The sequence below is a fragment of the Gallinula chloropus genome (genome assembly GCF_964237585.1).
Source record: "Gallinula chloropus genome assembly, chromosome: 10".
NCBI lineage: Eukaryota > Metazoa > Chordata > Aves > Gruiformes > Rallidae > Gallinula > Gallinula chloropus.
This window is the reverse complement of record NC_140095.1, coordinates 7,165,864-7,180,266: the sequence shown is the minus strand read 5'-3', so window position 1 is coordinate 7,180,266 and position 14,403 is coordinate 7,165,864. Positions and strand designations below refer to the sequence as shown.

Sequence of the window (14,403 nt, the reverse complement as noted above, 5' to 3'; positions counted from 1 at the left end):
AGTACCTACTCTTATCCCAAGGCTTGGCTGTGCTCACAGAAATACACCAAAATATACTTCCCAAAATATAAAAGACTTTATGCCTCTCTAGATACAAAATAACAGAAATAAGCAGATATCCTAATCTTCCTATACATTGCTGTGTGTCTTTTCATCATCCCACCTTTAGATTTTAAGTCACTTCAGATTTGCCCTTCTTGCTCATTGATAAAAACACTGCCAACATCTCTCAGTGAACATGGTATTTTGATGCCCTGATCCATCTATCCCCATGAAAGTGATCAGTTTGGCTCAGTAAAATTAGTCTTGCAAGTCAAGAACATGCTTATAAACCAGGACAAACTCAAAACTAAAGGCTGTAATTTTCTCCAGGAAATGTTAAGTCAGGAAGAGAGACAGGAGACCAGTATTTTGCAATTGTCATGTGTGTGTGTGTGCGGGGGGGGGGGGGGGAGCGGGAATAGTTACAAAAAAGCCACTTCACAGTAATCTGAAAACTCAGATCTCTGTCCTAAATAGGTTTTGAAAGCATTTTCCCTGTATTCATCTTTACCTTTTTCCCCAAATGAAAACAGATCTCCAAAGCAAACTGTGAATTTAAACATTAGTCAGGAATTGCTGTCACCAGCCATAGGTGTAACAGACCGATTCCGTTTACTGGGGGCAAAGATGTGGTCTCCAAGTAATCCTTACAACTGGGTTGTCCATTTCAGCCTCATGGCACTGTCCAAAGCTGTGGGTACCCTGCTGTTACACAGACTGTAGTTGCAATAGAGAGACTTTCCCCCAAGGTACGCAGCAGGCAGTTTGTCTTGCATTTGAAATGGTCAAAGAGAGAAGCAACGTTTAGAAGGTTTATAGGTATCGAGACAACTTCAGCATTACCACTGCTGCCCCTGTTCTTCACTCTGAAGAAACAGGAGTGACCAAGTGTATCTCGTTACTTGAGCGCTACAGCATGAGCAGAGAAGGATCAGGGATGTGGGCTAAGCCCTGAAGCAGATGGAGTGATGGATGACAAAGAAGTTTCAAGTATTTCAACTTCTTATCTCTTTTCAGTATACTGGGTAATAAAAATGAAATAAAAAAGCATCCATTTCCGAAAGCTATTCCCAGGCTTAGAGATAAGCAAAGCTCAGTGTGGGGTATGATCTCAACACATACTTATGGAGACATCAGCTTTCAACAATGTCTTATGACAGATTTCGGTTCCTGTTACTAATCTTCCTAGCTGGATATCATCCCCACAGAGTCATGATTACTGAGCTCCACAACTGTCACAGGCATGAAAAAGTAAGCTGAATATTGCTCCTCACTGCTTCTGATCTTTCTTATCACCCTGTATTTGCCTCTTCAAGTAAACTCTTCTCATAATTTCTCCTCTTTCCCATTTTTCTTTTACCTTTGGTCTTCTTTCTGTTTCTCATTAGAACAGAGAGTGGCCTTAAGGACTTAACAGAAAAACACTTGCATCTTAACCATCCTGGTTCCCATATATACAAGTTGTAACAGCTAGGTTCAGCATGGCATGTTCCCAAGGATTAAAAAAGAAAAAAAAAAGACTGCTAGCAGAAGAGAGAGAGAAATAATTTTCCCTGGTTGGAAAGCCACGGTCATCAGCGAGAAGATGTGGATGTAACGGTACCAACACACGCTTTACTTCACTGTCCAAATGACCCATCAGCATCATCACTCTTACAATTTGACCACATAATAGTTCAACAAAACGTATGTGAAACACGAGTCCCTTCCCCATACTGGTAACTTTTGTCTATAAAAGACTAGTTACTTCCAAAACTTGTCTAAACCCATACCGATCCCAAGAATCGGTGCTTTCTTTTACAAGCCTGTTTGTGATGTTTTCAGCATCCCACTAGGATGCTGTTTAAAAGAGAAGACACTAAAGCACTCAGGTTGTTTTCCATCTCAGTTACTTTCAAGAGGAGAATCACAAGACTTGGTCTATTTTCAAGTTGGCTGCTGTCATGAGAAAAGTGTCAATCTCTCTCCCTGCTTCCCCCTCCCTTTTTTTAAAGGGCTTTTCCAAAGAACTGCAGCAAAATAAAAGCAGTACATAGCTATTAAAAGAGCTGCATTACTAATCTCTATGGACCACAAAGAACACTGAAAAAAAGCCAGAACCTTAACTGTAAACTGCAAAGCATTGATAGGAAATATAACAGCCAAAGGCAAAATTGTGACTCTGGAGATGGAAGGAAGTGTGGTAAATCTCCCCTCGAGGGAGTCTCAGAAGCAAGTCCAACAGGCTCAGTGTGAATCTGGAGCTATCCAAAAGTTTGCAATATCAGAAGTAACAAAGACAACTGAAGGAAACTAAAATACTTAGCACAAAGCTTACAGCCTCTTTCACCCAACACAACATCTGGCATAAACTTCATTTTGCACACATAAGCCAAATAACTCTGAACTTAAACCTGACGTAGCTAACTACATGGAGTGTCCTCACCAATACTTTCAAATAGTCTTCCTTTTTACATGTGAACAGGAAAATAGTAGGAATTGGAAACCCTTCCTTCTCCAGAGTACCTGCCGGGGGTGCACAATATTGCCTCAGAACCCCTGCTATAAGCAGAACACAGGGAAAGTCGAAGGGGCTAAGATACATCTTGTGCTAACAGAATGCAGTCAAATGGGGCTGTATGTTAGAGCAGCTGGACATTTTGTCATTATAAACTATTGGCACACACATGGTCCTGGTCCCTGTGTTATCTTGGCTCTCTAGAACAGATCTAACGCACACAGCCAGAATTTTAGAAGCCTGGATGCATTTGCTTTTTGGCCCGGGAAACAAATCAGCAGGGCATCATATGAGAAATCCATACCCTTTTCTTATTTAAGGATCACAGGGGTCTTCTCAGGTGAACAGGTAGGCACGTGCTGTATGCTCTGGATCATGAGCACACAATATGAATACAAATTTCAATTTCCCCTTTGTCCTAGTTTCCACTATAATAATTTAGGGATAACTGATTTCTTGAACTTGGCTCTGAAGTCCTACCAGAAGTTTAAAAACCCTATAAAAATAATCTTGATCAGTTTTCCTGCCTGTTGCCATGGATAGACACTTGCCAATTTGTGCAGATTTTGAAGAGGTTCTGGCTAGCATGTCCTTAATTATTTCCAAAATATTTTAATGAAGAAACTATGGATATGTTCCCACGTGCAGCTATTATCCTGAACATAATTAGCCTTGCAGGAATCTGATGTTGTTAATAAAAATGCAAGATGTAAAACACTTCTATATAAAGGGCACCTTATACACACAGCCATTTAGTACACCATAAAAACCCCAAGTAACATGCAGGAAGCTTATCATGCTTCCTGCACCTACCATATCACTGCCAGCAATCTTTAAGCTTTTTGGAGAGCACCTGCATGAAGCCTGGTGGGGGAAGGAGAGAAATATAAATAGTACATTCGCTCTCATTTTAATAAGGAGTCTGATTAGCTGCAAACAGTTTCCACAGTAAGACTCATTGATTATTTTCAGTTTGAGAGCTTTGTTATCACCCACAAAAAAGGGGGCAGCAAGCTGCATTTATTTTGTCAAGAGGAAACTGTAAAGTCACACATCTCTAGCAGGATTATTTATCAAGCATGGCCAGGATAAGTACCTGGGTGCAGCGGGCCAAGTTCTAGCCCTATATATGAAATTGCACGTGGTATTGTACAGCCCCTGAGTCTATCTCCTCCTGTTACTTTAGCTTCTCTGCTTGATAGAAAGATGCCCCCCTCCATGCATAGTTGGAGAAGAGACACCGTAGACATGGATCCACTATAGTACCATGCCTTTGTTCCCTATATTCTCCTCCTTTTCAGCACACCTGCAAGAAATGCTACAGTAACAGATTCTTCTGTTTGTCAAAATTTTGCTTCAGGTCCTTACACCCAGTTTTAAACACCACTTAAGGTCTGCACATGCTGTCGACATAGAGCGTCTTGCTCAAATTGCAAAAAACCACAAAAACACACAAACCCACCCAAAATCCATCCCATGGAGACAAGATAGAACAACATTTTTCTCTTTACCTTTTATTCTTCACCCATCCTTTTATGTTAATGTTTCAATATTTTTTTTAATTCCAACTATTATTAAAATTACTACCATCCACACACACCCCTCCCCTGTCCCCCCAAATAATAAACCATCTAAATGTCAAGACCACTGACTTGAGAAGCAAATTCAAAGCCTAATACTGCAAGCCACCCTTACTCAATACACTCACCCCACAAACAGTGCAGTTTTTCATAACTGATCACACACATTCAAAGTTCAGGAAGCTGTTCTCACCTTTTCTTTACTTTAGCCTTAAAAAAAACGCTTATCCACCTATAAATTGAATGAGAAAAGCAGCAGACTGAAAGAACCTGAGGGGGATAAAATAATTTTGCTAAGAACAAAGAAATCCAGGGGGAGCCCAGAACTGCTGAGCAAGTACAAAGAGAGATAACAAAGATTAAACATCGCCACTGCGTATGCCCTGGAGTAGTGAGCCAGAGCATTTCATCAAGAGGTTTCCAAATCCTGTAAAATGTCTCAGAAGTTCCTATTAGAGTGTATAGCATCATTAATGAAGGACACTAATGAAAGACTGGTGTTTAGAAGCTTGTTTTGAATGGAAACTTTGGATCAAGAGTAGTCAAAATTTACCATTAAAAGCCTATATTTTCTTAAGTCTTGAAACACACTCTATTGAGAATAGTCACATACAAACAGTTGATATTTAACTCCGGAGGATAAACCAATATGTCTGGTTTGGATTTATTTCCTGGAGCCAAGTAGAAAACCTGTCTTAATTCAATGCTGAGTTTTGAACAGAGAATCACAGAGTGTTAGGAATTGGAAGGGACCTCAAAAGATCACCCAGGCCAACTCCCTGCCAGAGCAGAATCATCCAGACTAAATCACACAGGAACACGTGCAGGTGGGTTTGAATGTCTCCAGAGAAAGAGACTCCCCATTCTCTCTGGGCAGCCTGTCCCAGTGCTCTCAGTGAAAAAGTTCCTCCTTCTATTCACATGGAACTTCCTCTGCTCCAGCTTGCACTCATTGCCCCTTGTCCTGTTGCTGCCGTCACTGAGAAGAGCCTGGCTCCATCCTCCTGCATCCTACCAGCACCCTCAGGTGAACCCCATTAGGGCCCATGGATTTTGAGATGTCTAGATGGCTTAATTCATCCCTGACCCAATTCTCATCAACCAAGGCACTCATCATTTATCTGACTTCCTCCAGGGCTTCAGCCATCTGGGGCTCCTGCAAACAGTCTCCAGCAGTGAGAAGCTGGACAGAGGAAAAGGTGGCATTCAGTAATTCTGTCTTCTTACTATCCTCAGTCACCAGGGCATCCACCTCATTCATCAGAGGACCTACATTACCTCTAGTATTAGTTTTGTCTGCAATGTATTTGCAGAAGCCCTTTCTGTTGTCCTTGACCTCCCTTGCAAGGTTTAATTCCAAAGAGGTCTTACCTTCCCTAGTTTAAGTCCTATGTGCTCTGACAACAGTCTTATATTCCTCCCAAGTGGCCATCTCCTCCCTTCCATGACCAGTAGACCCTCTTCTTCCACTTGATTTTGCCCAGCAGTCCCCTGTTCATCCACACAGGTCTTCGGCCTCCCTTTCTTGACTTCTTTGCCATTGGAATGCTCTGATCTTGAGCTTGGAAGAAATGGTCCTTGTATATGGATCAACTATTTTGGGCCCCTTTTCCTTCCAGTACCCTGTCTGTGGGATTTCCCCCAGTAATTGCTTCAAGAGGCCAAAGGTGGCCCTGCTGAAGTCCAGAGTTGCAGTCCTACTTGATATCCACTTCGTACTGCATAAGATCTTGAACTCCACCATCTCACGGCCGCTGCAGCCAGTTTTACCCTCAACCTGCACCTCTTCAGCCAGTCCCTCCTTGTTAATAAGTACAAGATACAGCAGCACTCCTCTCCTAATAGGCTTATCCACCATTTACATTAGGAAGTTATCTTCAGTGCACTGGAAGAACCTCCTGGACTGCGAGCAGCTGGCTGTGCAGGTCTTCCAGTAAGTATCTGGGTAGTTAAAATCCCCCATAAGAACCATGGCCTGTAATTGCAAGGCTGCTATTAGCTGCCTGTAGAAGGCCTTATCAACTTCCTCCTCCTGATCAGGTGGCCTGTAATAGACACCCACAACAGCATCACCCATGCTAACCTGTCCTTTAATTCTCACCCACAAACTCTCACCTTGTTCCTTGTCCACTCCTGGACAGAGCTGAAGACATTCTAGTTGCTCTTTCACAAAGAGCAACTCCTTCCCTTGTTGGCCTGTCTTTCCTAAAAAGGACACAGCCGTCCATGGCCACATTCCAGCCATGTGAGCTGTCCCACCAAGTCTCTGTAATTGCAACTAGGACATAACCCCTCAACTACACACAGATTTCCAGCTCCTCCTGTTTATTCCCCATACTGCACACATTGCTCTTGCAGTTTTCCGTTTTATAGGGTGACAGATGAGCATCTTGAAATTTCTCATTCATGTTGGGAGTTTTTCTACTTCACACACAAGTAAACCCGAGGGGAGTGATAAATTTACCTTAAATTTCTCTAGAGAGAGGAAAGGATTCATATTCTGAGCTAAGGTTACTGACTGTAGGCAGATTTCTAGTCTCTTCTCCAAGGCACCTCCAATTACTTTATATCACAAAAAAGCTCCCCTAGAGATACTGGGAGGAATAATTCAACTCCATAGCACGAGGCTAGGGAACTGTCCAAAATTTTCTTTGGTTTCAACATCATCTCTGGCTTAGGCAATTCCTCTGCAAGCAAAATACATGCTATTGGGACCCAGTTCTCCAAGTACTCATTTTTAAGTGCAAAGGAAACATTTCATTCCACAGGGGACTCTGGTCAGCTACAAAGGTCTCCCCTCTATAATCCCCTGCATTACAAGGAATTGAGTCTGCAGGAGGAGGCTATGAACCACAGGAGCATCAGCACTCACTGCATTATAAGAATAGGAAAAAACATTCAACCTGGATTTTTGTGAATAAAAGGAATGTCCTTATTGTAATCACACTTGCATTCATGGTTAAGAACAAGGTAAGCCAGGGCAAAGCAATTCACACCATATCCTGAGTCAGATGTCCTTCTCAGAAGCTTGTTAAATACGCCCGTCCCCCTGGAGAACAGAACGTACCCTTCCTCAAGGAAAGGACACACTGAAACATTCAGGCCCTGACAGCTCAGTAATTCTTTCATTCCATCTGTATTTTTAAAACAAGCAGAAAACCTCTTCATACCTCCTAACAGAAGGACTCATTCCTTTCACTTCTAGCAAAGCCTCCTGGTATTGCAGAACCTCTACGAAGACCAGTTCCTCCTCCCAACAGTCACAGGGTTGTACCTTGGTTCAGCAGGCCATTCCTTCTCACAACATTGTGAGGTCAGCAGCAATAACACAGAAAGCAAGAAATTAAATCCAGCAGTGGTAACAGTAGGGTCCAAGGGAGATATACACAGCTACAGTAAAGGGAAGCTGACAGCTACAGAGTAAAGTCTGTTGGATTCATCTCCCTGCAAAAAGAACCGGTGCCATTTCCTCTTATAGTACACATTTTATTTATGTTTTCCAAGATTGACAACCCAGCCTGAAGTGACTGGGAAAACTAAATCAAGTTTCAATTGATTTTCTCTACATTTACATATAATCATTGAGAGGAAGAAACAGTTACACATTGAAGTACATTTCTATTAGTGAATGTGGCGCCATATAAGCGGAATCAAGTCCCTACAGGTATATTCTCAAAGCTTTCTTGTGTGGAAAAGAAATTGTGTGCAATTATAGCCTCTCTCTATATCCAATTGGATATATGTCCTAGTGGCCTAAATAAAGAAAAGCTGAGCAAAAGAAATCCTTTTCTTTCTTTGGAAAACTGAAATTTGCACACAAGTTTCCTTTTTGCTCTCCATTGTAGACTGTGTGGGTGTTAGGTATTTCCATCAGCTTTTTCTTGCTTTTCTTGGAGATTCAAGCACATCCATGGGGCACAAGAACCATTTGATTCATCACAGTTGCTGGTAACCAGGACCTCACAGTACCAGAAGCTGCCCCTAACAGAAAACAGCCCTGCAGTAAAACTGGGGGGCAGAAGTGACACTGAAATGACCAAGCGTCATATCACCTTTTATCTTTGTCTGCCCTGAAGAATTATTCCTCTTGTCCAGTATCCGGACCTCATCTTGATATTTCTATCTTAAGAAAACCAGCAAAAAGAAAAATTGCACTAGAAGCACAAAGACCAAGATTACAGAATAAAAACACTGCCAACCCAAAAGCACGATCAGCTGAAAAAGGTGAAGTTGTCTGAAAATTGCCTCTATTCTGTCAAGATAGGAAGCCAGGGCTTCTGAGGTGTGAAAAAGACCATTTCTCAGCAATTCTCTCTACCAAATTCCTGCCACACATCTCTCTCCAGCACTGCTCTCCCCCTCTCCACACACAGAGTAGTCGAGGCTTTTCTCTGCATCAGCACAGACTAAATATACTTCAACCAGTGAATCTGCAGAAATTTCTATCACAAACTATGTTCCCCTGATTTGCCACGTATGTCACTTTTCACCTGAGACTTGCCAAAAGTCATGGAGAAGTGCCACATTGCTGTAGTAGTTGCCTGCATGACCTCTTCTCTTACACAGACAAAATTAATGATCTCTTTTACCAATGGCTCATTTGAGTTTTTAATTCCAGTGGAAATTGTTCCATAAGCCTAAAACTTATCTGCCATTAACTTCTTACACAATGTTACCCTGAAATGGATTAAAGTTCCCCAGGTAAAGGAATTGTTCAGAGTAATCATGTTACTTTCATGAAAAGTGTATAGGGAAGTGCATCAAATGCTTAGATATTGGGACTGCAATCCAAAAGGAAATTTAACTGCTTCAGGGAACACAAGATCAATGCTATTATTTATAGATGACAGCCTCATTTACTGTAACTTGCTGCAACAGAAGAATAATGTTAAGAAAAGAAGATTTACTTTAATTCCTTATATCAATTTGACTTGAGGCAAAAGAAAGAAAAAATGGAGAACTTTTCTATATAGAACAGGTGTGGAATAGAAACAAATACACTTCTGTTTGATTTTTTTTTTTTAATCCTGCCTTTAAGGTATTCAATTCCAAAAAAAAAGAATGAACATCACCCTTTCTAGCACTGTGCTTTGTATCTCTCTCCTGGAGAACTCATAATTCACTGCAGCAAGGCCGATACACTTACCGTGTCATCTATTTGGGGAGTATAGGAAGCTGAGACTTAGCACGTATGCTTTCAAACCTCTCTTTCCATATACAGGAGGAACAGCAAAGGATGTCCAGGCATGGGAATGGACATGGAAATCAGAAGCACTCACACCACCAGGCTCACAGCAGTAACAGCAGCAGCACACCAGGGAGCAGAGCTCCCAGCCAAGTGAGCAGTGATATCAGGGATCACAGCAGGCAGCAATACGCTCCTCCAGCTGTGGGATTCCAACAGGCAGTTCATGGGAACCGTACCAACTGCCCTGATTTCAAAGCATTATTTGGTCAGCTACATCCAAAGAATATATGTGGTATACATGTAGAGTATACACCTCATACTTAAGTTACCAATATCCAAGTCCCACAAAACACGGAGGTTCTCCCTCCTCAAGGCAAAAAAAGGAAAAGGTTTTATCATTAGTATGACTCACTATAGCCAGAGCATCTGATGTCCAGAACTTGGGCAGTAAATCAAATCATACAGAATATGTTGGATTTGCTTAACCTAAGGTGCCTGTCTGCAAATTGCATGTGTGGTAGGTTTGACATATCCAGAACCTGTTAGGCAGCACAACTCCATACTGCTACCTGGGGTTCGTTAGACAGAAATACAGGAGCTCCATTTAGTTTCAAAAACTGAAAAGAAAGAAGTTGTAACAACAAGTCTCTGATCTCTTCTACTATGCAGTACTATGCACTACTCATCTGCTCAGAAATAACATTCCTAGGCTGACTTAGCATCACAGACTGTCACATCTAGTATCTTACTTTGTGAAAGCTTCTTGGCGGTTTCTCTTTGAACTGACAAAATCCAGTCAGAAAACTATCTGATACAGGGGAAAAAAAACCCACAAAAACCCCCTACAAACTGATTTTCCTTTCATTGGCTGGACTACATACTGCATTACACTCAGCTAATATACTGAGTGCCTTCCATTACAAAATTACTTTAATTATCATATTTGGCCTTCAAATACCAAGAAAGGAAATACTGTTTCCATTCCACAGAGTTGAGAGCCCTTCTTTCAGATGCAGTACAAACACTGAACAGACAAGGCTCAGAAGTAGACATTTTCCCATTTTACTGCAGAAACCAACGCTACAGATGAAAGCAGACACCATTACAACACCACCACCACAGCCAGCCCTCCACACTAAACTGGATAAGCATCTGCCCTGATTATTTGACAATGCTTACATCTCCCAGCACGAACACGTGGTACCTGCATTCATACTTCACAGTATGAGTTGCAATATTAAATTGGCAAGATTAGGAAAGGCTTTATACGTGCTCCACACTGGAGTTCACCTGAGTGTGAGAAGCTGAACATCAGTCTATGTTCCCAGCAGCCTCTGTTTACCTGAAATCAGACACTACTCAGTCTTTGCCTTTGGATAAGGTGTAACTGGGTACGCAGTACAGAGCTGGGACACTTTTGGATAAAAGCAGGAAACAACAATTCCTGACCATGCTGAATATCTGTTATTCAGGTGTTTGCTGCTGTCAATGCAAGCATATAACAGTGAGATAACAAATCACTGAGAGAGGTAAAAGGAGGAAGGTGGAAGAGGCCACAGTCTCAGAGCAACCTCCATGCCTCCACTGTACTTCCACCTACAAATTGGACAGAGCAGAGCACAGAAACTCAACAGCCCAGTCATCTGCTGCCTCTCTCACCAGGCAAAGGCAGTTATCTGTTTGTGCCCATCTGTAAAGCCAGGATAAACAATAAGAACTTTCCTTTGTAAAATACTTCAAAATTTACAGTTGAAAATTCTGTATAATATGGGGTGGGTGGGGCTTTGTCTGGATTTGTTTGTTTTGGGCTTTTACTTGTGATGGTAGCTGGGTTTTTGTTTGAAATAGTGAGTGTTCCTCTGTCTGCAATAGCACTGTTAAGAACTGATTGCACATTTAAGATCCAAACTGAGAAAAGTGCACATGCATTTATTGTCTGAAATCAGATAGCATGTATCTACTACAGAGGGTTCAATCCAGCAGACAGCTAAGTATCCTCTCTAACTTCACTTATGAAACACTCTAGTAAAGAGAGTTCTTAGTAACTTCAGAGAGAAATGGGAGTTCTATCATAGCATTGTGCCTTACTACAACACATCACAGGTAAGCCCATCACGGCACAGCTACCTTCCACTCAGGAAATCATCACAAGTGCACAGTCACCATGCTGTGAAGTTGGAGGCCAAACAATTCAAAGTCTTGTTTATGTACCTATTGACAACTTCTCAGCCCTCAGGAAACTTATCAGCAAGTCCAACAGTTTAATTTAGTTACTTAAAAGGAAGCATCAGAGTACTAAAGTTTGCCTGTGTCTGATTTAGAAGCACCAATACTTACGACATCCTCCTACTAGATAGCATAATTTTTAATATGTGACTGCTCCTTGTTCAAGAGCCACAGCTTCTCTTTATGATGCCCACTAAAAGTGACAATGTATGACACTATGAATATGTTCCAATTAGGAAGGGGCGAGCTAATAACTTTGCTGTGCTCTCTGAAGAGCCAAACAACTGTTCTCATTTCACAGCTCACTGATTCTTTAGAAGCTACAAAAAGTCCTGGAAATAAAGTAGCAATGCTTATTAAACTGGCTCTGTCGCACAGCCATTGAGTTTGTCTTATGCCCCAACATGAAAACAACCCTTATGGAAATCAGCTTAGAAGAACGGAATGCACAGCTCTGACCAGCTAAGAGACACTGCTTTTTACCCCTTCCCTTTCCCCTGTTTAACTCCTGAACTGCTCTTTACATTAGAGCTACAAGAGAGTTCATAGCTGGCCATTCACATCACTTCTGCTTGCCTACAAACACTATACAATCCGAGTAGGACTTCCAGCAAGATCCATGTGTTACACAGGCCAGTCCCAATGTCTAACAGGTCACCTGCAGACACAAAATACCTTTAATTCATGTCGTGTCACAGCAACAAACTGCTCAGTAGCGGGTGGGGTTGAACCAGAATCTGAAGCTTCAGGGGAGCTTCAGAATCACAGCAAAGTCAGTCGGATTCCCTGGAAAGGGGGAAGAGTCCTCCAAACTAACACAAACCTGTGATGACCAGACCACACACAGACAGAACAAGGCTGGGAAAAAACATTCTACAGTAGAGACAGTGCACAAAGGACAACGGCTTGAGGACTCATTGAGCAATACAAAAACTCTTCTCCCCACCACTGCTGAATGTTTACAGTCCCTGCAGTAATCATAATAAAATATTATAATAAAATAAGTTATAAAACTTATGAATTAGCATACAAGGCTTGCAGTTCTGCCTATGTTTACACGATTTCTCTTTCAGAGCCACATGCCTTTTCTCCACATTTTTTGTTCCACCAGCACTTACAAAGACAATTGTAAGAAGTATTTATCTTAATTCTCTCTAATTTCTCAGATAGTTTCTTGGAGTTCTGGAGACTGATAATTTTAAGTGTAGGTACTTCACTAACTCGGGCTGAGCAGTTTTTTTAAAGCTGAAGCACTGCTTATTTTTTACAGAATCATGGGAAATTTTTCCTCTAATTTAATTTATTTCGTCCTTTGCTAAAGGGTTTCATACAATAGAAGGCAAGAAATTGAAAAAAAACTTTTTCAAGACTCAAAATAAAATATTTGAAATTCAGAAAAGTCGACTTTGACATTGCTTGTCTTCCCTTTTTCTTCTCCCAATTACAGCCATGGATGAAACGCCAAAGCAGCACCTCAAGCAAGGCTTGGCAACGCCCCTGCAAACCTTTTTTGTCTTGTCAAGAAACCAGTATTTGCAAAAGGATCTTAGTCCAAAGAATTAGTGTCCCAGCTGCCAACCCTCATGTAGAGGCTATAGCTGGTCCTGTGCTCTTCTAAGATCAGGGAAACCTGACATGAACAAGCAGGTGAGTGGGCTCGTGGCACCCCACCATAATAGCTGGGAGCAGGGCTAGAGGCAGAGCGAGCACTGTGGCTCCTGCGAGGAAGGGTACCACTGTGGTAAAAGCACCTGGCAATTTCCATCACCAAATCGTTCACTTTTCCTCCCTCCCCTCAAGTTGCAACAATTAAAGCATTCTATGTGGTTTTTATAAGGCAGAGGCTATTTTAGACTATACGACAGATTTACACTTTGTAAACCACCAAACATTATTTGCCTTGCCATTGACACAGCCCTCATGCTTACACAGCACTCTGTACAGGGAGGTGGCACATCAGAATGCCCAAGGTTAGAAGTGGACACCAGCACCGCATCTCCCCTCACCATCTGGTAATTTCATTAGGTTGGTCCTCAGGGAGCAGACACAGGGACTTGCATGTCTGCAGCGAGCGGCAGAGACACAAGCACGAGGCAACACGTCTCACCCAGCTCAGAGCATAGCTCCTCTCTGCTCACATCAGTCACAGGTGCACCTCAAACTGAGCCTGAGCACTCCACCACCAACTCCTGCAGTACACCCAGCAACTTCAAAAAGGCAATCTCTCTTTGTTCTGTGGGACTCACAACTGTTGTGTTAACACTCCTTAGAACAGTAGTTAAAAATTGATCCATGTGTATTAGCCATTAGTTTAGGAGAGCAGGGAGAAGAGACAGCCAGAGCTGTAGATTCATGAATTTCAATCAGCAGAGCTTACCTTGTTTTCTGCCTTGACTCCTGAATCATACAGCCCAAAAATCACTTTTAATAAGTTCATTACTAAAAGTATAACCTCTGCTTGAGCCAGACCCCACATCTTTGAAATACATGGGTACCAAAAAATGATAGAGAACTGTACTCAACTAGATCACGTTTTATCTGGGAATAAGTTTTGTTCATAAAGCTCTTTTTCCAACCTTCAAATGTCATTCTTAAAGTTTAAGCTACATCACTTCTCAAATATTAAAAAAATGACTACAATCATCAATCTTTCCGATCAAGATGATAGTAGCTGGCTTCATCTTACTTGGCTTTAAGTGTCTAACAGACAGTTACCTAAATCCAAGTTAGCTTTGCATGCTCTCTTCTGCATCAATAATAATAGAAAAGGTCCTTATGGGGGAAGATTCATCTGTTATCTTCAGACAGGATAAACTCTCCAAACATTCCAACTTCAAATCTTTTATCAAAAGCAAGCCAGAACACCAGGT

At 41.8% G+C, this 14,403-nt stretch overlaps 1 protein-coding gene across 1 annotated transcript in view; it reads right to left on the bottom strand.

The window, feature by feature from the left end:
• KCNIP1 (potassium voltage-gated channel interacting protein 1) overlaps positions 1–14,403 on the bottom strand; it is a gene marked incomplete at both ends in the record, with an annotated part of 415,309 nt that overhangs the window by 360,346 nt on the left and 40,560 nt on the right. The window lies entirely within an intron of this gene.